The following is a 25,941-nucleotide window of genomic DNA, read 5'->3' on the forward strand; positions in this document are numbered from 1 at the left end:
CCTTGATTCCAAAACCAGACAGAGACCCCACTAAAAAGAACTATAGACCAATTTCCCTGATTAACATGGATGCAAAAATCCTCAACAAGATATTAGCCAACCGGATCCAACAACACATGAAAAAAATTATTGACCAAGTGGGATTCATACCTGGGATGCAGGGCTGGTTCAATATCCACAAAACAATTAATGTGATTCATCACATCAATAAAAGAAAGGACAAGAAACATATGATCCTCTCGATAGATGCAGAGAAAGCATTTGACAAAATACAGCATCCTTTCTTGATAAAAACCCTCAAGAAAGGGATAGAAGGAGCATGCCCCAAGATCATAAAAGCCATATATGAACGACCCAATGGTAATATCATCTTCAAAGGGGAAAAACTGAGAGCTTTTCCTCTAAGGTAAGGAACGAGTCAGGGATGTCCACTCTCACCACTGTTATTCAACATAGTATTGGAAGTCTTAGCCTCAGCAATCAGACAACACAAAGAAATAAAAGGCATCCAAATCAGCCAGGAGGAGGTAAAACTTTCACTCTTTGCAGATGACATGATACTCTATATGGAAAACCCAAACGATTCTACCAAAAAACTGCTAGAATTGATTCATGAATTCAGCAAAGTTGCAGGATATAAAATCAATGCACAGAAATCGGTTGCATTCCTATACACCAACAATGAAGCGACAGAAAGAGAAATCAAGGAATTGATCCCATTTACAGTTGCACTAAACACCATAAAATACCTAGGAATAAATCTAACCAAAGAGGTGAAAAAATCTATACACTGTAAACTATAGAAAGCATATGAGAGAAATTGAAGAAGACACCAAAAAATGGAAAAATATTCCATGCTCCTGGATAGGAAGAACAAATATTGTTAAAATGTCAATATGACCCAAAGCAATCTACATATTCAGTGCGATCCCTACCAAAATAACACCAGCATTCTTCACAGAGCTAGAACAAACAATCCTAACATTTGTATGGAACCAGAAAAGACCCCGAATAGCCAAGGCAATCTTGAAAAAGAAAACCAAAGCAGGAGGCATCACAATCCCAGAGTTCCAGCTATACTACAAAGCTGTAATCATCAAGACAGTATGGTACTGGCACAAGAACAGACACTCAGATCAATGGAACACAATAGAGAAGCCAGAAATGGACCCACAAATGTATGGCCAACTAATCTTTGACAAAGCAGGAAAGACTATCCAATGGAATAAAGACAGTCTCTTCAGCAAGTGGTGCTGGGAAAACTGGACAGTGACATGCAGAAGAATGAACTGAACCACTTTCTTACACCATACACAAAAATAAACTCCAAATGGATGAAAGACCTCAATGTAAGACAGGAAGCCATCGAAATCCTTGAGGAGAAAGCAGGCAAAAACCTCTTTGATACTGGCCGCAGCAACTTCTTACTCAACACATCTCTGGAGGCAAGGGAAACAAACAAAAGCAAAAATGAACTACTGGGACCTCATCAAAATAAAAAGCTTCTGCACAGTGAAGGAAACAGTCAGCAAAACTAAAAGGCAACCGACAGAATGGGAGAACATATTTGCAAATGACATATCAGATTTAGTATCCAAAATCTATAAAGAACTTATCAAACTCAACACCCAAAAAACAAATAATCCAGTGAAGAAATGGGCAAAAGACATGAAAAGACACTTCTCCAAAGAAGACATCCAGATAGGCAACCTACACATGAAAAAATCCTCAACATTACTCATCATCAGGGAAATACAAATCAAAACCACAATGAGATACCACCTTACACCTGTCAGAATGGCTGACATTAACAACTCAGGCAACAACAGATGTTGGAGAGGATGCAGAGAAAGAGGATCTCTTTTGCATGCAAGCTGGTGCAGCCACTCTGGAAAACAGTATGGAGGTTCCTCAAAAAACTAAAAATAGAACTACCCTACGACCCAGCAATTGCACTACTAGGCATTTATACAAGGGATACGGGTGTGCTGTTTCAAGGGGACACATGCACCCCCATGTTTATAGCAGCACTATCAACAATAACCAAAGTATGGAAAGAGCCCAAATGTCCATATGTCCATCGATGGATGAATGGATAAAGAAGGGGCGGTATATGTGTGTGTAAATACACACACACACACACACACACACACACACACACACACACAATGGAGTATTACTTGGCAATCAAAAAGAAGGAAATCTTGCCATTTGCAACAATGTGGATGGAACTGGAGGGTATTATGCTAAGTGAAATTAGTCAGCCAGAGAAAGACAAAAATCATATGACTTCACTCATATGAGGACTTTAAGAGACAAAACAGATGAACATAAGGGAAGGGAAACAAAAATAATATAAAAACAGGGAGGGGAACAAAACAGAAGAGACTCATAAATATGGAGAACAAATGAGAGTTACTGGAGGGATTGTGGGAGGGGGGATGGGCTAAATGGGTAAGGGGCACTAAGGAATACACGCCTGAAATCATTGTTGCACTATATGCTAACTAATTTGGATGTAAATTTTAAAAAATTAAAAATAAAATTTAAAAAATACCTTTTAGGAAGGATATTTAATATATAATTTCTAGTTTTTTAATTTCTTCAATGTAAACTTCTTTCATTTTCTACATCTTTAGTAAATTTTGCTATACTCTTTCCCTTTCCCTCTCCCTCCTTTGGTCCCTCTGCCCCTTCTTCCCCTCCTTCCCCCTCCTCTTCTTCTTCTATTTCTTCCCCTTCCCCTTCTTCCCCTTCCCCTTCTTCCCCTTCCCTTTCCTCTCCTCCTCCTCCTTCTCCTCCTCCTCCTCCTCCTCCTCCTCCTCCTCCTCCTCCTCCTCCTCCTTCTTCTTCTTCTTCTTCTTCTTCTTCTCCTCCTCCTCTCTCTCTGTCTCTCTCTATCTCTCTCTCTTGGCATAAAACTGAGAAAGATCTAACTCTATCCACACTCCACATATCATAACATGGAACAAGGGTAGCATGCTTAAGACAGCAAAAATGATCCATTACCTGGGTCAAATAAGTGGAAGTTAATCTCAGAGCCAGGGGTGACCATGAGAACATAATACTTCTTTGATTTTACAATTATTTTTAAATCATGCCCAACCTGGAGAAAATTTAAAGACAAGGAAATACCTTCTATAAGATGTGAAAGGGCTGTTGCCAGCAGAGAAAAAGCCATCTCTGGAACTTTCTCAGCAACTAAGGCTAGCAATGTTTAGAGGCAGTATAGCACTAAGTTGAAACTCTCCAGACACATAGTAAAAAAGAGATCATTGCAGGAAGGGAAATTAATGAATTTCTGCAAACAGCATTAAAACTCCAGATATAAACAAGAGTTCATTTTAATAGCAACTGATGTGGGATATAGGCAGGCAGGATGTAGGAACAGGATAATAAAGCAGAGAACTTGAACAAGAACAGGATGGAGACCAAGGCCTTAGAAACATCTGTCTACAGCCTTTGGAGTCTCCATTAGTTCTTTTGTGTTGAGTAATTGGGATTTAATTAGGCCAGCACAGTATATTATTTGAGCGTGTTATATTAAGTAAGGTCAAATATCAATAAACCCACAGTGTAAGCTCATTCATATTCAACTAATTCTATGCCTCTTTTTTGAAGTCCTAAATCTCTAAAGTTCTTCAAAATGTAATGTAGAACATATTTGGACTGAGAGGCCCCTATCTAACAATTGTTGGCCTGCTTCTAGGACCCAGAGAAGGCAACCAGGTTAATTACACCCCTCACTAAATACTGCACTATAAGGTTCATTCTCGCATAGAGTTCACATGAGATATCAAGTAAATAAAAAAATAAAAATTAATTAAAAAAAAAAAAACAGTGGAAAAAAAGAGAAGACCAGGAAGGCACATCCATATGGTACTTATCCAATAGCTTCTCTGCTTCATACACAATGAAAAATGATTATATGGTGGCATTTGGCAATCCAAAGAGAATCTTCGGTATTGATGCCTTATATAAAACTCTTTTTCACTTAGAGGTTCATTAGTAAAGTCTTCACAAAAGCAGAATTAGAATGTTTCTTTTGAAGTATTATCTCACACACATGCAAAAATTGGTTGGCCAACAAGATATTAAAAAGGATGAGATTTAATAATTGCCTTACATTTTTTAAAGGCTTTTTTCTTCTCAGATAATGAAACAATAATAACAACAAACCAGAGAACTCTTGACACAAAGGGACAATCTCAGTGTCTCACAGTAATTCAGATATATGGGCTTGTTATGGTTCCAAGTGATGTTCTTCTCTTCTATCACCATGGAAATTGACATCAAATTATTTTCAATATTTTTTTGAAAGGAGAATGAGCGCTTCCAGCACATAATAGAGGTATTCATACCATGTAATGAAACTGACCACTGTGCTAATGGAAATCTACTTGATGATGAATGGTATTTTAAAAAATCTTTCTTTATTCCCTAAAAGCAAAATGCATTGCCTTGCTTTGTAGGAAAACCTACTCAACAACTCTGCAAGAAGTGAGGAGGAGCAGAGAAGCTATTCAAGTTTTGGTCTCACATCCGAGAGAGAAGTAGGGAGATGAAAGATTTCTTTTCAATTTTAGTTTCTTTTCATTTAAAAGCAAAAGAGGAAAGGATATACCGGCTTCAGATGTATCTGAATAGAGGAGATGAATTAATAAATGTTGTACACACTTGTAGTCAGAAGGGAGCCTGTGAAAAGGAAAAGCAAGATGCCACTGGTTGATGAATGCCTGAGGCTTTTTGAATGAAGAAAACATTAACATTCAGATGCAATTCTAACCAAGTGGCCGCTTCAATGGCACAATTAGCTGGTGCTCTCCAGAGGAGCCACGGAGGGACAGAGTAGCTGACTTTCTATCAACTATATTACCTTGTCCCTTTCTTCTGATTAGAGTACACGTGCCTTGAAATTGTACCTTTTCTTCTCCATTATATTACTATTTTGTCATTTCCTGATGTCTGATGGAGAGGGACTTTCTCAATGGTTCTTTTATCACATGTAATAGGTCATAGATTAATACCCCAAGAATCTACCCCCATTTGTATGTCTACCTCACTTGTTATCCATGGAATATTCTATTTCCCTGGGTTATGGGCATGGCCAGACCTGCTGCAATGAAACTTCAAACAGGGCTGATGATGCAAGAAAAAGTCCATTACAGAAGTTCATACCTATGGTAGGGCAGGAGACGATGTGTCCAGAACACAGATGTTAAGTCCAGGTAGGGTAAGATGATGTAGATCCACTGGACCACCTCCTCCTTCACCTTAAAATTCTTTTAAATGGGTCTAGGCTCTTTTGGTCAGGTGGAGTCCTCATCCCATGCAAGCTCCTGAGACCAATGAAGTATGAGCATCTCTCCCTGAGATACAAGGGAGGCCTTTAGGAAATTTGCATGCATGTTATTTATTTGCACTGTGTGTTTGTTTATTCAATAGTGGAACAAAGTAAAAAGGTAATCCCAGCCAATCCTAGTGGTCATTTTAACCAAATTCTAAGCAGAGATAAGACTTAAAGGACTGGCCTGGCTTATCCACTTTTTGTCCCTTTTTCTCCTCTTGTGACCCGCAGGGGAGATGTAAGAAACTACCATCCACCTCTCAATCTGTGCAAGAAAATGGTAGCCAGGACTCAGGGGCTGATTCTGCAGCCCTGTCCCTTTTAATGGCAGGAATTTAGAGTGGCCTACTGTCCCCCAAGAACCATTTGCTGCAGCTTTGTAGATGACAGAAGAGGGAAATACTTGTGAGATTTTTCAGGAAAGGAATATGCTGGACCTCCAAATCAGTCTAGCGTATTTTGGTGTCTTTCAGTCAGAATATTTGAGAGTGTTTCAGTGATTATGTTAAAGTATTATGCTAATATTCTGCCAGAGTCAATCAAGTTCCCCTTATGAATCTGATATAACCCTTATCACTCACCTTTACAATTAATGATTTTTTTCCACAAGAAATGCATAGAATTAGTGTGTGCTAATTGTAATTAGGTGTGTCCCATGGTCTTCCTACTGCTTTACTCTGAAATGCCTCCATACCTGTAAAGTTTGCATTGCATCGTGTCGTCGATATCTATAAATTCCACTTGATTCCATAAAACTACAAAATAGTAGTATGATATTAAGAACGCTTTGAAATTGTTAAGAACAATAGCATCATTTTTTTTGTATTTTGTCCTAAAGTTGGCTAATAGCTTAAACATACATCAGTCCTTTACTGTTTAAGACCATCTTGTGATGTATCATCTTAAGTGGAGACAAAAAAATAAGAATATGAGAATTAAGATCCATAGGACACAGAAGAAACTCAAATCTCATTTCTCTAAGTCTAGGGTGTTTGGGACTACTTTGTGACTATCTCAGTATTCCTAGGAATCCATCAATTCATTTATTCCAAAAATATTTCAGAACATTTACTCTATATTGGGCACTGCACTAGTGTTGAAGTTGTGGTGAGAAATAACCAAACATGCTTCTTGCTGTCATGCAACTCAGCTAACAGTGAACAAATAAATTATTTACTGCCATATGCACTGTGAAGGAAATTAGATGGCATGAGGAGAGTGTGTAGGGGCAGGGGAGGGGAGTCTGATCTAGTCATGAGAGTCAGGGAAGGAATTCCTGGAAAAGTGATACTGGAGATAAAATTAGAAGAACATATACAAATTAATCACAAGAAGGGGGGTGAGAGCATTTTAAGACAGCAGCACAGACATTGAGGTTCAAGAGAACATGATGAGTTCAAGAAACTGATACATCTCTCACGGCTGGACTTCAGGAAGTGAGGTGAGCCATGAGAGATGAAGCTAGAGATATAGTCAACACCAGAGTACTTACAGATACGAAGGCCATGTGTCTTATAGCAGCTGGGGCTGCTATAACAAATTGCTATAGACTGGGTGGCTTAAACAACAAACATGTATTTCTCATGGTTCTGGAGAGTGGAAAGTTCAAGATCAAGATGCTGGCAGATTCAGTTCTGGTGAGGACATTCTCCCCACTTTGTAGACCCTCTTTCCCAACTTCTTGCTGTGTCCTCACGTAGCAGACAGCAGAGAGAGAAGAAGCTCTCATGTTTCTTTTTCTTGAGAGAGAGAGAGAGAGAGAGAGAGAGAGAGAGAGGATCCCAAGCAGCAAGCAGGCTCCATACTCAGTGTGGAGCCGGACGTGGGGCTCAAACCCACAACCCTTGGATCATGACCTGAACCAAAATGAAGAATTGCTCAACCGACTGAGCCACTCAGGCACCTCTCATGTTTCTTTTTATAAGGGCAGTGATCGCATCATGAGGACTCCACTATCAGGTCCTAATAATCTCTCAAACTTTCCACCTCCCAGTACCATCACACTGAGGATTATGATATCAACATATGAATTTTGGAGAGCCACAAACATTCTGTCCATGATAAAGATACTGATTTTTATTCTGACAGCAGGGGAGAACCCCCACAGAAAAGTCCTCTGCAAAGCAGATGTGATTTATATATATATATATATATATATATATATATATATATATATATATATATACACACACACATATATATGTATATGTATGTATATATATATAAATATATATGTATATGTACATATATGTATATATATGCAAATACTAATTGCTATTTTCAGTGTTTTTTATCATGAATAAGAATTGAGTTTTAACACACAATATTTTATTTTCTATGGACATAATCACATGGCTTTTCCTCTAAGAGTTATTAATATGATTAACTCCAGTTGGTTATGATAGATGTTATTTGTAAAAGGACATTGGATTCTCTTGTTAATTTATTAGTTTTTCATCACTATTCATAGGTGAGATTGTGTTACAGTATTTTTGTATATTCTCTGTTAGTTTTGGTATCAGTGTAAACTTGTTTCATAAAAATACTTGGAAATTCTTCTTACTTTTGCAGTGCTCTGGAATGGTGAAATAATGGCTGAGAATACCCAACGTTGCAAGGTTTGGGGTGTTATGCCATGAAGCCATTCAGTACTCAGGTTCATTTTTTTGTGGAAGAACTGTTTTATAACTTTCTCTGGATCTTATATGAAAATCTATCAGGAATGAATTTCTATCTTTAGATTTATAGTTAGAATTTTTAGATCTTCTATTGAAGTAAATTTTGATAAATTGTATTTTTTCAGGAAGTTAAACCTTTCACATAGATTCTCAAATTTATTTACATAGAGTGATGGAAATAAGTCTCATTTAAAAAATAATTCCTCTTGGGGCACCTGAGTGGCTTAGTCGGTTAAGCATCCAACTTCAGCTCAGGTCATGATCTTGTAGTTCACGAGTTTGAGCCCCACATCAGACTTTGTGCTGGCACCTCGGAGCCTGGAGCCTGCTTCGGATTCTGTGTCTCCCTCTCTCTCTGCCCCTTTCCCCCTCTCGCTTTGTTTCTCTCTCTCTCTCTCTCTCTCTCTCTCTCAAAAATAAATAAACATTAGAATTTTTTAAAATAATAAATAAAAATAAAAAATAATTCATCTTTTGATGACTAACCTTCCTTATTTTATGAAGTTTCGCTTTCTTCTTTGATAAAAGTTCAACTTGCTAGAGATTTATCTATTTTGTAACAAACAAGACTTTAGATTTATGATGTAATAATAGTTTTATTTTTGTTTTCTAACTCATCAGTTTTGGTCTTTTTTTTTTTCATTTGTGTTTGAGATGCCTGTGAAGTTCCAAGTGGGGTTGTCAGGTCAGCAATTCCATTTCTGTCTGGACCTCAAAAAGAATTTTAAGTGGAGATATAAATTTGAATACATTATGTGTTCCAGTTACTATCACTATGTAAGTTTCCCCAAAATTAAGGGAAAGGAAGAAACATTTGATTATGCTCGTGGAATCAGATTCAGAACACAGAAAAGGCACAGCAGAGATGACTTGCCTCTGTTCCATGATGTTAAGTCACAGCTGGGAGGACTTGAAGGTAGGAGAGTTCCTAGACAAATGCAGCAGACTAGAATTATCTGCTGGCTCCTGTGTTCAGTGTCTGGTGCCCAAGCAGGAAGAGCTTGACGCCTAGGACTGCCCCTGGAACAGCCAGTCTTTCTCTGGACTGTCTCCCTTGCAGCCTGGCAACCTCAGGAAAGTTAGACTTTTTACTTAGTGACTGGAGATTCCCTGTCCTGGGTGTTCTAGTAAACAAGACAGAAGACATCACTTTGTATGTCTTACCCTTGAAGTTACTCAGAATCCATCCCATTGCATACTACTGGTTAATAAGCAAGTCAAAATTCTGCCCAGGTTTCAGACAAGGGTATTTTGATTTTACCTGTTAATTGGAGAGTAGCAAGATTCTAGAAGGGCTAATAAGACAGGGGATATATCCATGGCCATCTTTAGAAAATACAGTCTCCCACAATGTAGATCACCTGAAGCCCCTAATTGTGGATCAGAAAGCCTCAGAAGAGAACAGTAGAAGGTCTCAAAGTTGGATGTGTATTCAGAATCACCTGTAAGATTTCCTAAAACTTAGATTGCTACTAAGCTTCTGATTTAGTAAATAGGGCTTGAGAGTCTAGGGTGAGGCCTGAAATGTACGTTTCTAAGTGAGTGTCAGGTGATTTTGATGCTGCTGATTCAGAGACCTCACTTGGAGAGCCACTGGAATAGAACAAGAGGAAAGGGAGGCTGGGAAAAACCTTGAAGAGATCCAAGTAAAATGGAATGAGCCAATGAAGTTTACCAAGAATAAGCACATAGCAAGGGTGTGATGTCATAGAAGCCAAAAGGAGACAGCGTTCCAAGAGAGGTCAAGGTGGGGAAGAGTTCTCTCCTGGTTAATTCCATTACCCAAACTTCATTATCTTCCTTTCCTCCTATAGTTCTGAGAGTTTCTAATTTAATTCACATCGGAATATAGGATTTACTTTTACTTTATTTTGACCTGAATTCTATATGTAGACCCTTCTTGTGGCACACACATTTCAAAGTCAAATTTATTTGAATCAGATGTATAAACCAAATAATATGTCATAGGTACAGGGATTGAAAGCCTCTAATTTTCTAATTTTACAAAGAGTGGTAATAATCCATTATTATATAAGATTGAAGATCAATTATATTTTACATGATATGAGATATGACATTACCTTTGCACTTGAATTTGAGTACAACTAATTCTCTGGGAATCTACATGTACAATAAAACAATAAAGTCAAACTAATATTCTGACTAAAAACTAACCAAGGAATTTTCTGATTTTCTCACTCTGTATCTACTCATCTTTGCTCACCATATCGTCACTCAATGTTCGGTATGAGACATAAATAGAACCTAGTCTAAGCAAAGGAAATATTTCTAGACAAAACTGTTGGAATTACACCTTCTTTGAGAGAATGGAGAGAAGGCTGTTACAATTTTGTAGGAAGTGTTTCATTTGGCATTGAAAGGCGCCTAAGGGTTTAAAAATGGAAGAGAAAATAAAGAGCTAGTGATGATATCAATAAAAGACTTGAAATAAACAAATGTCCTTATAAATGCCTCTACCTCAAAGTTACAACTTTATATTGTTCTACATGGAATGAATAAGGTTGTCCCACAACAAATTAATGTACACTAGTTACATACCTTGCACTCTGACACAGTTTCTAAATTTTCTTGTGGCGTTAGCTATTCTTTTATTTGATATTACAACTTCACATAAATTTCAATAAGAAAACTCATATGTATCCTATCAAGTCTGCTTTTTGTTCCTACCTATGATTCCAGAGATAGGTCAAGATGGAATAAGAGACAGTTTGCAGTGTCTAAAATTAAGGCTTTATCCCCCCCTGCAATTTTATAATCATATTTTTAATTAATAATGACCCCCCTCTTTTTGTAGATCCCCTTTAAATTAATTTGTACTTGAATTTAGTAAGAAAACCTATCCCCACTCCTCACAAGTCAGGGCTTGTTGCTTAGGGACAACAACCGTGTTCTAAGGCTGAGGACCTCAGGAAGACTTTCTACTGATTGCATCACCCATTGGCAGTTAATCACGCTGACTAAATCCATACCCCTCACCCCTGGCAGGGGACAGATAAGAACTGGGGCCCCTCATACTCAGCCTGCCCACATCCAGATTGGCTCAGCAGCTTACAAAGGGCAGGACATTCATACAGTAGATGTTGATCATGGCCAGACATGGACTGGGAGTAGGGAGAGAGGGTGGTAGGAGGTGGTGGGGACGCAGCACCAGACAGGCACGTACAGTTCAGTAACGACAATAAGATGTACATAAAATAGCTGAAACGCAGGGTGCCTGGGTGCCTCAGTTGGTTAAGCATCGGACTCTTGGTTTCGACTCAGGTCATGATCTCACAGTTCCTGAGTTCCAGCCCTGCATCAGGCTCTGCGCTGACAGCATGGAGCCTGCTTGGGATTTCTTTCTCCCTCTCTCTCTGACCCTCTCCAGCTCTCTCAATCTCTCTTTCTCCCTCTTCCTCAAAAAATAAATAAATAAATAAATAAATAAATAAATAAATAAATAAATAAATAAATAAATTTTAAAAATAGCTGAAATACAAGGTTGAAAATGAGCATTCCTTACGTGTTAAATACCAAGGTTTGAAGGAGAATTAGCTGTCCATATGGATGATAAAAAGAAAAAGAGACACAGTCTTTTTCAAAAAAAAAAAAAAAAGGCACAGGGAAGGACAGGGGAGAGTGAATTAGTGGAAAACTTTGATAATATTATTTCCAAGTTAAGCTGATCTGTACTATTTCCTTTTAGCCACTTAATTGTTTCGCTTTTTCTCTTTTTAAAAATAGTACGGCACTGGAATTGTCGTTTGTTCCCATATGTCACACACAAGGCTGGAAAGCTGGAGTTTTCCCACGTCCCTCAGTAGCAGGGCAAGCACTTTTGTGCTAGTCAAAGATGCGTGCTATGCAGTTTTCTCTTCTCACAATGCATTCGCGCAATTACTCAATTCTTACAAGGAGGCAAGAAAACAGATAAACAAGTAGCTATAGACTCTCAAGAGGAAGAAAGAGATGAGGGTTGTCTTAATGTTCCCAAGTACAACATAAAAAAGAGTTTTCAGACTCCCAGACCATTTCATCCACTTTGTAAAAGCAATAAGGTAGACAAAGATATGCTCATTTCTATTTCAATAATAATATGTGTCAGGATCATTTTGCATGAAGGTTAGCAGAACCATCCATCATTTCAGCAGAACTGCATCTTTTCTTGTTCAGCATTGATAGATTTTTATTTTAACCTTAGAAGTTCCTCTCAAGGGACTCTATTAGGGACACTGTCATTTTTTATTCTGCTCGGTTACTTCTCCTTTGTAAACTTTGATGTATGCAGACAACACATTCTGGCTAGGGAAATTTAATTAGGTAAGTCTACAAATTAATTGTTGCAATTAGACTGCTTCTAACTGCCTGGTGTTATGAATTTATTTATGCGGTAATTATTATCAGATGTCGGGGATAAAAAGCCTACAGACTTAAAGGTGCTACCTTTCAGATGTATACACAGTACTCCACATTAATTAGCCACAAAAAAATAAAAGCAGGTATTAAAAAAAAAGTGAAGAAGAAAGAAAAAAACCTTGCCTTCGTAGTCCAAGGCACATACAGATTTCGACAATCAACTTGTTAACAAAACCTAAAGAGGATTGTTTTCTTGTATATTGGCAACATTCAAAATGTTAGACTTTACATAAATTACCATAAAACAATTTGCTAGTATATAAACTAGATGAAAATACAAACTCCAAGTCTACTGTATAAAAGGCGTCTATAGTTTTTGTTTGTGGTAATAATTATCAGGGCAAATTTGAAGATTCTGATGATTTTCAGTAAATTTTGTGTTTAATTTTTAAGACCGTTTACCTTGACACCTTTTATGGAGAGCTCCTGAGGACAGAACAACAGCACTTCAAACCATAGTCTCAAATCTTTTCTTCCGTAAGGAGGGGCGTTGTGGCTTTTAGTGGGGAAAGACAGATCTAATACCATCATTTAAAAGAAACCAAGTAGGGAGAGGCCACTACTGGTGACAACAGAAGCCTATGCACAGAAGTTTGAAAGTCAAATAGTAAACTGAGAGTAAGTCACTAGTAGAAATGTAAGTTGGTGTAATTTTCTTGAAGGGCAATTTTGAAATGGATTCCTAGTCACTTTAGAATATTCACTACCTTTGACCCAGTAATTTAAAAGATGGGATTCGACATTAAATAAACAATATCAAATTTTAAAATAGCACAAATAGATGCCCTCAGGTGGCTCAGTCAGTTAAGTGTCCAACTTCGGTGCAGGTCATGATCTCGTAGCTCATGAGTTCGAGCCTTGTGTTGGGCGCTCTGTGCTGACAGCTCGGAGCCTGGAGCCTGCTTCAGATTGTGTGTCTCCCTCTCTCTCTGCCCCTCCCCTGCTCACACTTTGTCTCTCTCTCTCAAAAATAAACAAACATTAAAAAATAAATAAAATAAAATAACACAAATACTCATCTCAGCATCAATACTAATAATTCCCAAGTCATAGCAATTTATGTGATCATTATAATTACCATTATTAATTATTGTGCATGCAAAGACTGGAATAAGCAGCTCATCATTTATTACCACATTCATTTAACAAATATTTTCTTTTTCTTTTTTTTCAACAGATATTTCTAATGCCCTAGATTAGAAAGTGCAAGACACTTTTCTATGCAATCGAGTCACAGACAGAAAAGTTCCTTCTCTTGGAGAGCTTGTATTCCTTTGAGGGAAGATACATCATATACAGGTAAAAAAAAATAGCTAATATTATTTCAGAGCGACATCTGAGTGGGAGGAAAATGAAGCCATGTGAGGTACTGAGAGGGTCTTGTGTGGGAGATGTTCTGGTGTGGGAGATGTCCTCTGGACAGAGGAGACAGGCCTTTCTGAGATGGTGATATTCGATGAGAGACTCAAAAAAGTGAATAGTGCGTGCAATGCTGGAAGAAGAGAACACCAGGATTTCATATATTTTACATAATACTGACCTACTGATATTTTGCAAAAAAATAAAAATAAGTTAAGATTTTACAAACTTACATAATATTTAATAATTTCAAAAATAAAAATGTATAAATGTACTATGACATCAGCTAACCCACTGATTCATTGGTTCAAAGGTCAAATGAACATCATATTTCTAATATAAATGATTTGCCGATAAAATTATTAGTGGGAAATTATTGCTTGAAAACAAGCTAGTCACCTCCACAACGAAGAAATTTTAATTAATCCTGAAAATTTCAAGGTCACATCATGTGATATGTTTAGTAAAATCAAATCCCACTAATGCTGTCATTGTTTTGTACCAAACATCATTGTATGCAAAATTTTCAAACCAAGTTTGTTCTGACTGTCCACTATTGAAGACGACAGTGAGAAGCAGTTTTTGTGCTAACGTCAAATATTTTCTTCTGACTCTCCTAAAACTCCCATTTCTTGTTAGATATCTTTGAAGAGATCTTTTGGGAAAACTTTTCATGTTTAATTTGGTATTTTTAAAGGGACTATAGTGTTTTTGTTGAGAGGAAGCTGTCATTTTAGTTTCCAAGAAAGGCATGTAGTTGGTCATTTCTTGAGTTTTATCACAAACTGCCTGAATCAATATCAATACTCTCATATTTATATTCCACTCATTCAAAATATCTTTGAGCTGAAGTGAGAATTATAGAGAGAGAGAGGAAGAGAGAGAGGGAGAGAGAGGGAGAGAGAGAATCTTAAGCAGCCTCCACGCCCAGCCTAAGCCAGATGTAGGACTCCATCCCATGACCCTGGGATCATGATCCAGGTGGAAATCAAGAGTTGGATGTTTAACCCACTGAGCCACCCAGCCAATTATTGGGGCCCCAATAATTGAATTTTTATCTTGATTTCAAAACACCAAGAATTCCAATTTCAGATTATTTTTATTGGCACAACAATGTGATACTAACAAAAGTACCAGAATTTCACTTCACAAGAATATCGGACATGCTGTAATTCTGGGGCACAGAAAATCAGTATTAAAGCTCCACGGTGGGAACCAGCAAGGACACAAATGTCCCCAAAGGGTCATTAAAAAGGAGAAGAAGGGTTGGATTTTGCACTGCAGCTACAAGTCAGAGACAAGACAGAGGGCCCCAGGGGTTTACGTAAATAGCTTGGATTTTATTCTAACTATTGTGTTTGTATAAGTGTGTAATTTAACTGAAACCTGATAATGATATGATGTAAAGTTGCGGTAAAGATACAAAATTATTACACAGCAAGATTTTTACTACGACTTTTGTAATGACAAATGGGAATTAAAAAAGATAGAATAAAAATCAAACTAAAATGCAAACAAGTTTCCTGTAGGTGGGAGAACATGCATGTTCATAACTGTCCCTACTTTTCTTACATTAAAATCTTTTTCTGATCAGTGTGTGTTATTTTTTAATGGAAAAACAAACTTTTAAGAAAACTCATGATACTTGCTCGAATTACACGGGGAATTTTTAAACAGATAAAACACCACCTGGTGGGTACCCAGTTCTTTCACTAACCATTTGCCATGAAAGAGCTAAGTGGGAAATATGAAAAAAGGACGTTGAGGCACCAGAAAGAACCCAGATGAGAAGCTGGCTGGATGATGCCTGCAACACATTACCCAAGAGTGTCCTGCAGAATTCCAGCTTCAGGAGATGAAATGTGTGTTTCACCAAACAGCATCCTTATGGTCAATTCTCTTTGGGAAACACTCATCATAATGGAGCCCCCTTTTGGAAGTGCCTAAGATATATTCACAGATATAAGCTGTTGAACAATTTGGGAGTGAAGAACACGGAGGAATTTTATTTAACTCTGGTTTTCCTGAATTTTTTGAGCCAGAGGAAACTTAACTGTTTTCTTTTCATAACACTGGGGGGACTGGTTCCAAGGAACGGAAGTTTGGGGAACACTGCTCTGGAGAAAGGCCACACCCTCTTGAAAGCATCCTTCTTAGTTAGCCTGTGAAGTGTAACTGAATGGAGATAAAGAGGTTTCTCTCAGACATTAGCCTGATCTGTAATGGAGGCAAGTTCTGTACTAAAACTAGGGCTTTATCCTTAGGCCTTTAAAAGACTAAGAGGTATCTAAATTCAAGGTGATGAAAATATCTGAGTTGGATCCCCCCATCTCAATACCCAAAACCCAATATACTATTAGAAATGAAATAGGTGGGGGGGGGGGGGGGAGGGGCTGGGTGGGCACTGCACCTGGGTGCCTTAGTTGGTTAAGCATCTGACTCTTGGTTTCCGCTCAGGTCATGATCTCTTGGTTCCTGAGTTCAAGCCTGAGCCTTGCATAGGGCTCTGAACTCACAGCACAGAGCCTGCTTGGGATTCTTTCTCCCCTTCTCTCTGCCCTTCCACTCCCCTCAAAAATAAATAAATATACTTAAAAAAATTTTTTTTAAAGAGAAATGAGATTGGGGAGTAGATTCAGTCAAGAAAATGGAAATTGGAAATGGAAGAGAAACCAAATCAGTGTGCGCTTTAGTCATCTTACGTTAACAACTACTTTCCCTTTCCTCTCCATTTCCCTGAAGTCATAACCTTTCCCTCCCCGCCCAGCTGATTTTGGTTAAGCCTCACAGGTTGCAGTGATATTTATGCTGCCCTTCATAATGTCAACGAATCACCATCAATCCTTCATTGTGGCTGTTCTTCGCCATCTGTTTTCTCTTCCTCGAGCTATGCTCCACCCCCCACACACCCCCACCCGGCATCCACACATATCCTTTCCTTTTAATATGGGCAGAGATACTCATCTTTGGTTTCTTTGTGGACAGAGCTGGCACTAACATTTGCTCATCCTTTATCGGCCTTACGTATGTCAAAAATCCTGGCCAAAGATACAATACATGGCAGCAATTGAGGTCAGAGTAAAATACATAATCATTCATGGTACAGAACAGTCAGTTCGGAATAGTACTGTAGAATGGTTACCAGCTGAAAGAATTTGCACTAAAACTCATTGGCCAAGAATGTGCAAAGCAGTCTGCTGCTGCTCTAATTCTTTGGCTCAGAGGATGAGATAGCACTCAAAGCACAGGGGAGGAGGAATATATGTATATATATACTGTGAGTGTACTGAAATGAACTGCTTTATCTGTATATACCAGAAAATCATTCACAGAGATTTATCCTGAATGAGCACTATGCAAGGATAATAGAAAATGGGGTCAGGGGTGCTGGATGGCTCAGTTGGTTTGAGCGTCCAACGCTTGATTTTGGGTCAGGTCATGATTTCACGGTTCATGAGTTCAAGCCCCGCATTAGGCTCTGCGCTGACAGTGCAGAGACTGCTTGAATTTCTTTCTTTCTCTACCTCTCTCTCTCTCTCTTTCACTCTCTCTCAAAAATAAATAAACATTAAAATAAAATAACAAAATAAAATAAAATAAAATAAAATAAAATAAAATAAATTAAAAAAATAAAATAGGGTCAGTCTATCCTCCAAAATGGCTTTTGTGGTGAAATACTTCAAAGGCTGATTTTGTTCTCCTTGTACCCTCATAGAACGATATGTATTGAAATGCAGCTCTTGATCAGACGGACACAATCTGGAAGAAATGTAGTTTGTTACATCATATTCTGTCAGCCTAACTTGGACCCTGTAATCCTGGGAATTAAAACATGCTACTAGCCAGAACATGAATAAAAAGTAACCAGTTTGAGGTGCCTGGGTGACTCAGTCAGGTAACTATCCAACTTCAGCTCAGGTCATGATCTTGCAGTTGGTGGGTTTGAGCCCCACATCAGGCTCTGACCTGACAGCTCGAAGCCTGGAGCCTGTTTTGGTTTCTGTGTCCCACCCCCCCCCACCCCACCCCCTGCCCGCCCCTCTCCTGCTCACACTCTATCTCTCTTTCTCAAAACTAAATAAACATTAAAAAAGAAAAAAGAACATAACCAGTTCAAAGAATATTGCATGATCAGGTGACCAGCTCTGCCATGTACCTGCTATATGAACTTGGACCTATCAATAATTGCTCAGGGACTTAGATTTCTCATCTGCAAAATAAGGACAATTATAGTAACTGCCTCACTTCACAGAATCGTATTAGGATCAAATGTATTTGTCAGGTTTTTTTTAAACAACTATCTAGCAATAAGATGCATGAAGTACTGGAAATAAATAAAAATAAGTAACTGTTATTCAACATAATTTTAAATAAAAATATAAAAGTCCATATCAAAAAAACCTATTTTTGGTCAGTTTCGTTCAACTCTAATTTTTCAGAATCATCAATAGTGTTTTGATTTATATTTCTATTTTGGCAGACATCCATGAACACTTCTTTATAATAAATTTATGGATATGGGAAGGCTGTATCATGGAGTTATGCACACATTTAAGGCTTTTGGTGCATATCAACAAGCTTCTCACTGGTGCATGAAAATACACAGTTTTCACACTAACATTGAGAATTTTCATTGGACATTTTTTTTTGCCAGTTTTTATGTAAAAATATGTCTTTTTTTGCTTTAAATTGAATATTAGTAATACTTCAGTTTCTGTTGGTCATTTCATTTCCTTTTTACAAATTGTCCAATTTGGGGGCACCTTGGTGGCTCAGTCAGTTGAGCAACTGACTTCGGCTCAGGTCACGATCTCACGGTTCGTGGGTTTGAGCCCCATGTCAGGCTCTGTGCTGACAGCTCGGAGCCTGGAGCCTGCTTTGGATTCTGTATCTCCCTCTCTCTCTGCCTTTCCCCTGCTTGTACTCTGTCTCTCTCTCAAAAATAAAGAAAAATTAAAAAATTTTAAAAATTAATTGTCCATTTTGAAGGATACTTGTCTTACTTGCATTGGTTTACAAGAGCTATTTATCGTTGAAAATATTAGCATATTGTCTGTTGCTAATCTGCAATATTTCCCAGTTTTTCTTCGTTTTCTAAATGGCTTTTTAATGCCCAGAAATGGTATGTGTGTGTGTGTGTGTGTGTGTGTGTGTGTGTGTGTATGCACACCTGCGTTTACTTAAGGCAACAAGTATCATTCTTTGTCATTATGGTTTCTCCCTTCTGTGTGCATTTATAATGATCTTCCCACACAGAACCATGTGAATAAGCACCCACATTTTCTTTGAAGAAATGGTTTTTCAGTTTCATTTTTTAATGTTTAAATGTCAAATCCATGTGGAACTCATGTTGATTATGATGTGAGTCAGGGAGGGAATTTTACTTACTTCTGAATAGTCTCGGCTGCCATTTAATCTCCATGTTTCACTGAAGTAGGCATTGAATCATTATTTTCTTCCTCTTTATGATTTAATGGTGGAGTGAAGGATGCCGAGAGAAGTGTGGTTAGTCAAGTGGATAGCAGGCAACTTCTCCCAGGTGATTTCCACATGTTGCTTATAGCAAGTAGACTTGTATGAGCTGAGGCTATGAACGCAATACTTCAAAGAAGAACTGACTTTTGTTCAGGTTTGTTTCAATCCAAAAGGAAATTTTATTTTTCAGATGCAGTTTATGACTAGGTTTAATAAAAACTGTCATCACCTTCAAATCCAGGTGGAGAATAAAGAATCTCTCTTCTACGATAGCATGTTAAGGGAAGGCTTGAAGTACTTTCTCAGATGCCAAAGCTATAATTATGAAAAGATATGTGCCTTTTATCCAAGCCTACTCTGAGGATATGCTATCAAGTAAGCATGGGCACACACCTACACTTCGTACATGAGTTTGCAAGGTGACAAAATATCCAGACAACAATTTTTTTCAGTTCTTAGTTGAATGTTTATTTCTATTCATCTAAATGGAATGACTAGACTGCCGCACTCTGATTTAAAAATCAAAATAAAGATTACTTGTCAGGAATTGTTAGAAACCCACATCTGGTTGAAATTTATTTTACTTTTATTTCATTTATTTATTTTTAAAATTCTAGTATATTTAACATACAGTGTAATATTAGTTTCAGGTATACAATCTAGTGATTCAACAATTCTATACACTACTCAGTGCTCACGATGATAAGCATACTTTTAATCCCTATCACCTATTTCACCCATGCTCCCACCTACCTCCCGTCTGTCAACCACCATTTTGTTCTCTGTTGAGTCTGGTTTTGTTTGTTCATTTCTTTTTTTCTTTGTTCCTTTGTTTTGTTTCTTAAATTCCACATGAGTGAAATCATAATGGTATTTGTCTTTCTCTGACGGACTTACTTCACTCAGCATCATACCATCTAGATTCATCCATGTTGTCACAAATGGCAAGATTTTATTCTTTTTTATAGCTGAATAATTTTCCACTATATATATATATATATATATATATATATATATATGCCACTCTTTTTTTATCCATTTGTCTAGTAATGCATACTTGGGTTGCTTCCATATCTTGGTTATTGTAAACAATGCTATAATAAACATAGGGTGCATATATCTTTTGGAACTAGTGTTTTTGTATGCTTTGGGTAAATATCCAGTAGTGGAATTACTAGATCGTATGGTAATTCTATTTTTAAATGTTTTGAGGAACATTCATACTGTTTTTCACAGTCACTGCATCAGTTTGCATTTCCACCAACAACTCAGGAGGGTTCCTTTTTTCCTACATCCTCACCAACACTTGTTGTTTCTTTTGTTTTTGATTTTAGCATTCTGACAGGTGTGAGGGGACATTTCATTGTGGTTTTGATTTGCATTTCCCTGATGATGAGTGATGTTGAACATATTTTCATGTGTTTGTTGGCCATCTGTATGTCTTCTTTGGAGAAATGTCTGTTCATGTCTTCTGTCCATTTTTAAATTAGATTGTTTTTTGTGTGTGTTGACTTGTATAAGTTCTTTATATATTTTGGATATTAACCTCTTATCAGATACATGATTTGAAAATATCTTCTCCCATTCAGTAGGCTGTCATTTTGTTTTGTTAATGGTTTCCTTTGCTGTGTAAGACCTTTTTATTTTGATATAATCCCAATAGTTTATTTTTTGTTTGTTGCCCTTGCCTTGGGATACATAGATGTAAGAATATTGTTTTGGCCAATGACAGAGAAATTACTGCCTGTGCTCTCTTCTATGATTTTTATGGTTTCAGGTCTCACATTTAGGTCTTTAATCCATTTTGAATTTATTTTTGTGTATGGTGTAAGAAAGTGGTCCAGTTTCATTCTTTACCATGTAGCTGTCCAGTTTTCCAACACCATTGGTTGAAGAGACTGTCTTTTTCCCATTGCATTATTCTTGCTCCTTTTGTTATAGATTCATTGGTCATATAATCACAGGTTTACTTCTGGGCTTTCTGTTTTGTTCCACTATAGCTTGTAATATATCTTGAAATCTGGGATTTTGAAACTTCCAGTTTTGTTCCTCCTTCAAGAGGAACAAAATTTCCCTTTTTCTTTCTTTTTTTTTTTTTTTTTTTTTTTTGGCTCTTTGGGTGTCTTTTGTGCTGCCATACAAATCTTAGGATTATTTGCTACAGTTCTTGAAAAATACAATTGGTATTTTGATAGGAATTGTATGAAATCTGTAGATTGCTTTGGGTAGCATGGACATTTTAACAATATATGCTCTACTCCATGAGCATGAAATATTTGCCCATTTGTTTATGTCATCTTCAATTTCTTTCATTAATGTTTTATAGTTTTCAGAGTGTAGGTCTTTCACCTCCTTGGTTAAGTTTCTTCATAGGCACTTTATTCTTTTTGGTGCAATTATAAATGGGTTTGTTTTCTTCATCTCTATTTCTGCTATTTCATTATTAGTGTATACAAATGCAACACATTTCTATATATTAATTTTGTACCCTGTGACTTTACTGAATTCATTTATTCGTTCTAACAGTTTTTTGGTGTAGTCTATAGGGTTTTCTATATAAAGCAGCATGCCATCTGCAAATAGTAAAAGTTTTACTTCTTCCTTACCAGTTTGGATGCCTTTTATTTCTTTTTCTTGCCTGATTACTGTGGCTAAAACTTCCAGTACTATGTTGAATAAAAGTGGTTAGAGTGAACATTCTTGTCTTGCTCCTGCTCTTAGGGTAAAAAACTGAGAGGTTTTTAATATGATGTTAACTGTGAGTTTTTCATATATGGCCTTTATTATGTTGAGTTACATTCCCTCTAAACTTATTTTGTTGAGGGTTTTTATCATGAATGGATGTTGTACATTGTGAAATGCTTTTTCTGCATCTGTGGAAATGATCATATGATTTTTATCCTTATCACATCCTCTTGTTGATTTGATGTATCATGTTGATTGATTTGCAAATATTGAACCACCCTTGCATACCAGGAATAATCCCACTTGATTGTGGTGAATGATTTTTTAAATGTGTTGTCGGATTTGGTTTGCTAATATTTTGTTGAGAAGTTTTGCATCATTTTCAATCAGAAACACTGGCCTGTAGTTCTTTTTTTTATTTCTCTTATTTTGGAATCAGGATAATGCTGGCCTCATAGAATGAACTTGAAAGTTTCTTTTCTCTTGTGTTTTTTGAAATAGTTTAAGAAAAATAGGTATTAACTCTTCTTCAAAGCTTTGTAGAATTGACCTGTGAGACTATCTGGTCCTGGGTTTTTGTTTGTTGGAGTTTGTTTTTAATTTCTAATTCAATTATATTGCTGGTAATTGGTCTGTTAAGATTTTCTATTTCTTTCTGATGCAGTTTTTCAGAAGTTATATGTTTCTAGGAATTTATCCATTTCTTCTAGGTTGGCATATAGTTTTTCATAATATTCTCTTACAATTGTTTGTATTTCTGTGATGTTGGTTGTAATTTCTCCTCTTTCCTTTCTGATTTTTCTTATTTGAGTCCTCTCTTTTTTTGATGAATCTGGCTAACATTTTATCAATTTTGTTTATGGTTTCATTTCATTTATCCGTTCTATTGTTATTTTAGTTTCTATGAATTTAATTCTGTTTTAATCTTTATTATGTCCTTCCTTCTACTGTTTTTGGGTGTTGTTTGTTCTTCTGTTTCTAGCTCCTATAAGTGTAAGGTTACGTTGTCTATTTGAGATTTTTCTTGCTTCCTGAGGTAAGCCTGTATTGCTATAAACTTCTCTCAGTACAGCTTTTGCTGCATCCAAGATTTTGGACCACTGTGCTTTCATTTTCATTTGTCTCATGTATTTTTTTATTTCCTTTTCAATTTTTTTTAGTCGACCCACTCAGTGTTTAGTAGGATGTTATTTAACCTCCATGCACCTTTGTTCTTTCCAGATTTTTTCTTGTGGTTTTTAGTTTCATAGCATTGTGGTTGGAAAAGGTGTCTAATATGACTTCATTCCTTTTGAATTTGTTGAGACTTGTTTTGTGGCCTAATATGTGATCTATTCTGGAGAGGTTCCATGTGCACTAGAAAAGAATGTGTATTCTGCTCTTCTAGGTTGGAATGTTCTGAATATATCTGTTAGATACATCTGGTCCAATGTGTCACTCAAAGCCACTGTTTCCTTGTTGATTTTATGTTTGGATGACCTATCCATTGATGTAAGTGGGGTGTTAAAGTCCCCTACTATTATTGTATTACTATTGACTACTTCTTTTATGTTTGGTAATAGTTGCTTTATGTATTTGGGTGCTTGCCTCCATGTTGGGTGCATAAATATTTGCAATTGTTATGTTTTTTTGTTGGATTATTCCTTTATGATTATGTATTGTCCTTGTCTCTTGTTATAGTCTTTGTATTAAAGTCTATATTGTCCAATATAAGTATTACTCCACCAGCTTTCTTTTCACTTCCATTTGCATGATGAATGCTATTCAACCCCTTCACTTCTAATCTACATTAGTCTTTAAGTCCAGACGACAATTTTTAAAGTTTGGTTAAATATCTTGACTGGAATTACATTGTGAAGGCATCAGGATATTTAACTAAACTTTAAAAACTCTTGTCTTGATACCTCTTCAGCTTGTGATGACATGAGATATAAAATGCCTGCATGATGAGATGAAGTGAAGTGAGTGGCATAGGTATTATGACATGGCATTAGGCTACTACTTGACCTGATGATCTGTCAGAAGGAAGATCTTCTGTTTCCAGACTTGTTGGCCACAGGTAAATGAAACTACAGGAAGCAAAACTGTGGATAAGGGGGGTGAAACTACCTGAGGACTGAAAGCGCATGAGTTCTTCAAATAAGACAGAAGAGCCCAAAGCAGTATGTTGAGGACTGAGCATTGGAAACCCCATATTTTCATGCATAGAGGGATAACATCATGGTTCAGAGAAAAGAGGATTTTTTTTGTTACTCCTTGTCTAGCATCTATTCACTCTTCTGTTACTTTCTGCTGGGGGTCCACCTCTCCCCACCATTCAGTGTACTTTCACTGGCTCCGCCTCAGCTTAGGAAGAAGGCAATTGATCCAAATATTGCCAATCTGACCTCTACATTCTTGGATATGTTACTCAATTAGAACACCAAGTCACAGTGGTATTTTTACTAGGTGTTCTGGAAGAGTTTTGTGTTCTTCACCTCTGGATCTAAATCTATAAGCATGTGGATTCAGAACTTCTGGCAAGCCTTTTGAAACCATGAGTCAAACAGAAAAGCATCACCTATAAACAAAGAAAAAGCTAGTTCTGGTTACATCCCATGAGCTACGAGCCTTGGATAGACCTTCATCCATAGCTTTGTTCACATCTAGAATTTTTAGTTCTGTAAACTAATTGTTCTTACCCCAGTAAATGAATTTAGGATTTGGACTGTCTGTTACTTGAGACCAACTATAGTTGATATAGAACATATGTAAACTTTATTTTCTTTACTTTGTAGTACTGGGTGTGAAAAGCGGTAAGCAGGACATTGTTTGCTTTCTTTAAATCACTCTCTGAAATTTTAATAGTTGTCTTATGGGGGACATTGGTAGCCAGTTGCACCTGCTTCAAATGGTTAATTATCAACAGGGTTAACTCTTCTCATATGTGTGTATGTATGCATGTATGGTACATACATTTGTATATGTACACATGTATATATGTATTAACCTGTGCTTTTTCTGAAATGACAAACTCAAAATAATACCATGAAAATTATTAATTAATTATATAAGGTGACATGCATTTTAGACTGAGTTATAGAAAAGATATAAATAATTTAGTACTGTTTTGCTTATATAGGATTTGCTTAAAGTTTTCTGGGTATTACCATCAAGAATGAGAAAATCAATTCACGATGTTATTTCTCTTATAATTAGAAGCCACTCGTTCCTCAGCTGAGTGCTTCAAAATATCAGAGGAATCTGATATCAAAAGCCATTTGAAAACTTTCACTTGTGCTTTCATCACTTTATGAGTGACACAGATTATCAAATATCTCGTAACAATTCTTCAAATTAAATATTCCCATTTTGCAATTGTACTTCACCTACGGTTCTCATGTGCTTCACTGTTCTTATTGGGGGGCAAGAATAAACAGACACTGGTAGTCATATCATGTACAAATTGACACTGCAGAATTTTCTTTTTGGAATATATGCTTTCTAAAGTAGTAGGTTAGACAAGATAATGAAACAAAGTATTCACCAACTTGAGATTTGCAAGACTATAATTCTGGCTATTAAAATGGTAAGCATAAGGATGACATCTCTCAGAAATGGGAAAAGATAACATGTAAATGCATTAGTGAAATGTTGACTCCAATGTATTTTTATTTCCAGATGTGTTTAATTGCTTTAAGTATATAAATGCACCACTAGGCAAAGCCAAAAGGTCTCAGTTTGGATTTTGATAAGTTCACTGATTTTCTATTGACAATAAACATTTAGGATGTTTCAAATTTCTATTTGGGAAAGGAAGGAAAGTTTTGCTTTTAGGGAGAGATAGCCTATGGAAATGCAAATAAGAAATCTATCCTCATAGTTTGCTTTCACAGACGATTAAAATATATTTTATTAGGAACACTATATCTCAGCTACTAATAAATTCTGGCCACAGATTAGGGTCTCTAACCGCAGAGCAGAAGTCTCTAGAAAAGAGCC

At 36.8% G+C, this 25,941-nt stretch overlaps 2 long non-coding RNA genes across 4 annotated transcripts in view; one reads left to right on the forward strand and one right to left on the reverse strand.

Moving 5' to 3' along the window:
* Positions 1-25,941, reverse strand: part of LOC113602345 (uncharacterized) — a 276,948-nt gene that overhangs the window by 173,436 nt on the left and 77,571 nt on the right. The window lies entirely within an intron of this gene.
* Positions 13,607-25,941, forward strand: part of LOC113602228 (uncharacterized) — a 37,353-nt gene continuing 25,018 nt past the window's right edge. Inside the window, exon 1 of the long non-coding RNA XR_003423609.2 lies at positions 13,607-13,740. This is a non-coding gene — a long non-coding RNA (uncharacterized LOC113602228). The remainder of the gene's footprint in view (positions 13,741-25,941) is intronic.

Source organism: Acinonyx jubatus, chromosome D3, assembly GCF_027475565.1.
Source record: "Acinonyx jubatus isolate Ajub_Pintada_27869175 chromosome D3, VMU_Ajub_asm_v1.0, whole genome shotgun sequence".
NCBI classification, from domain to species: Eukaryota; Metazoa; Chordata; class Mammalia; order Carnivora; family Felidae; genus Acinonyx; species Acinonyx jubatus.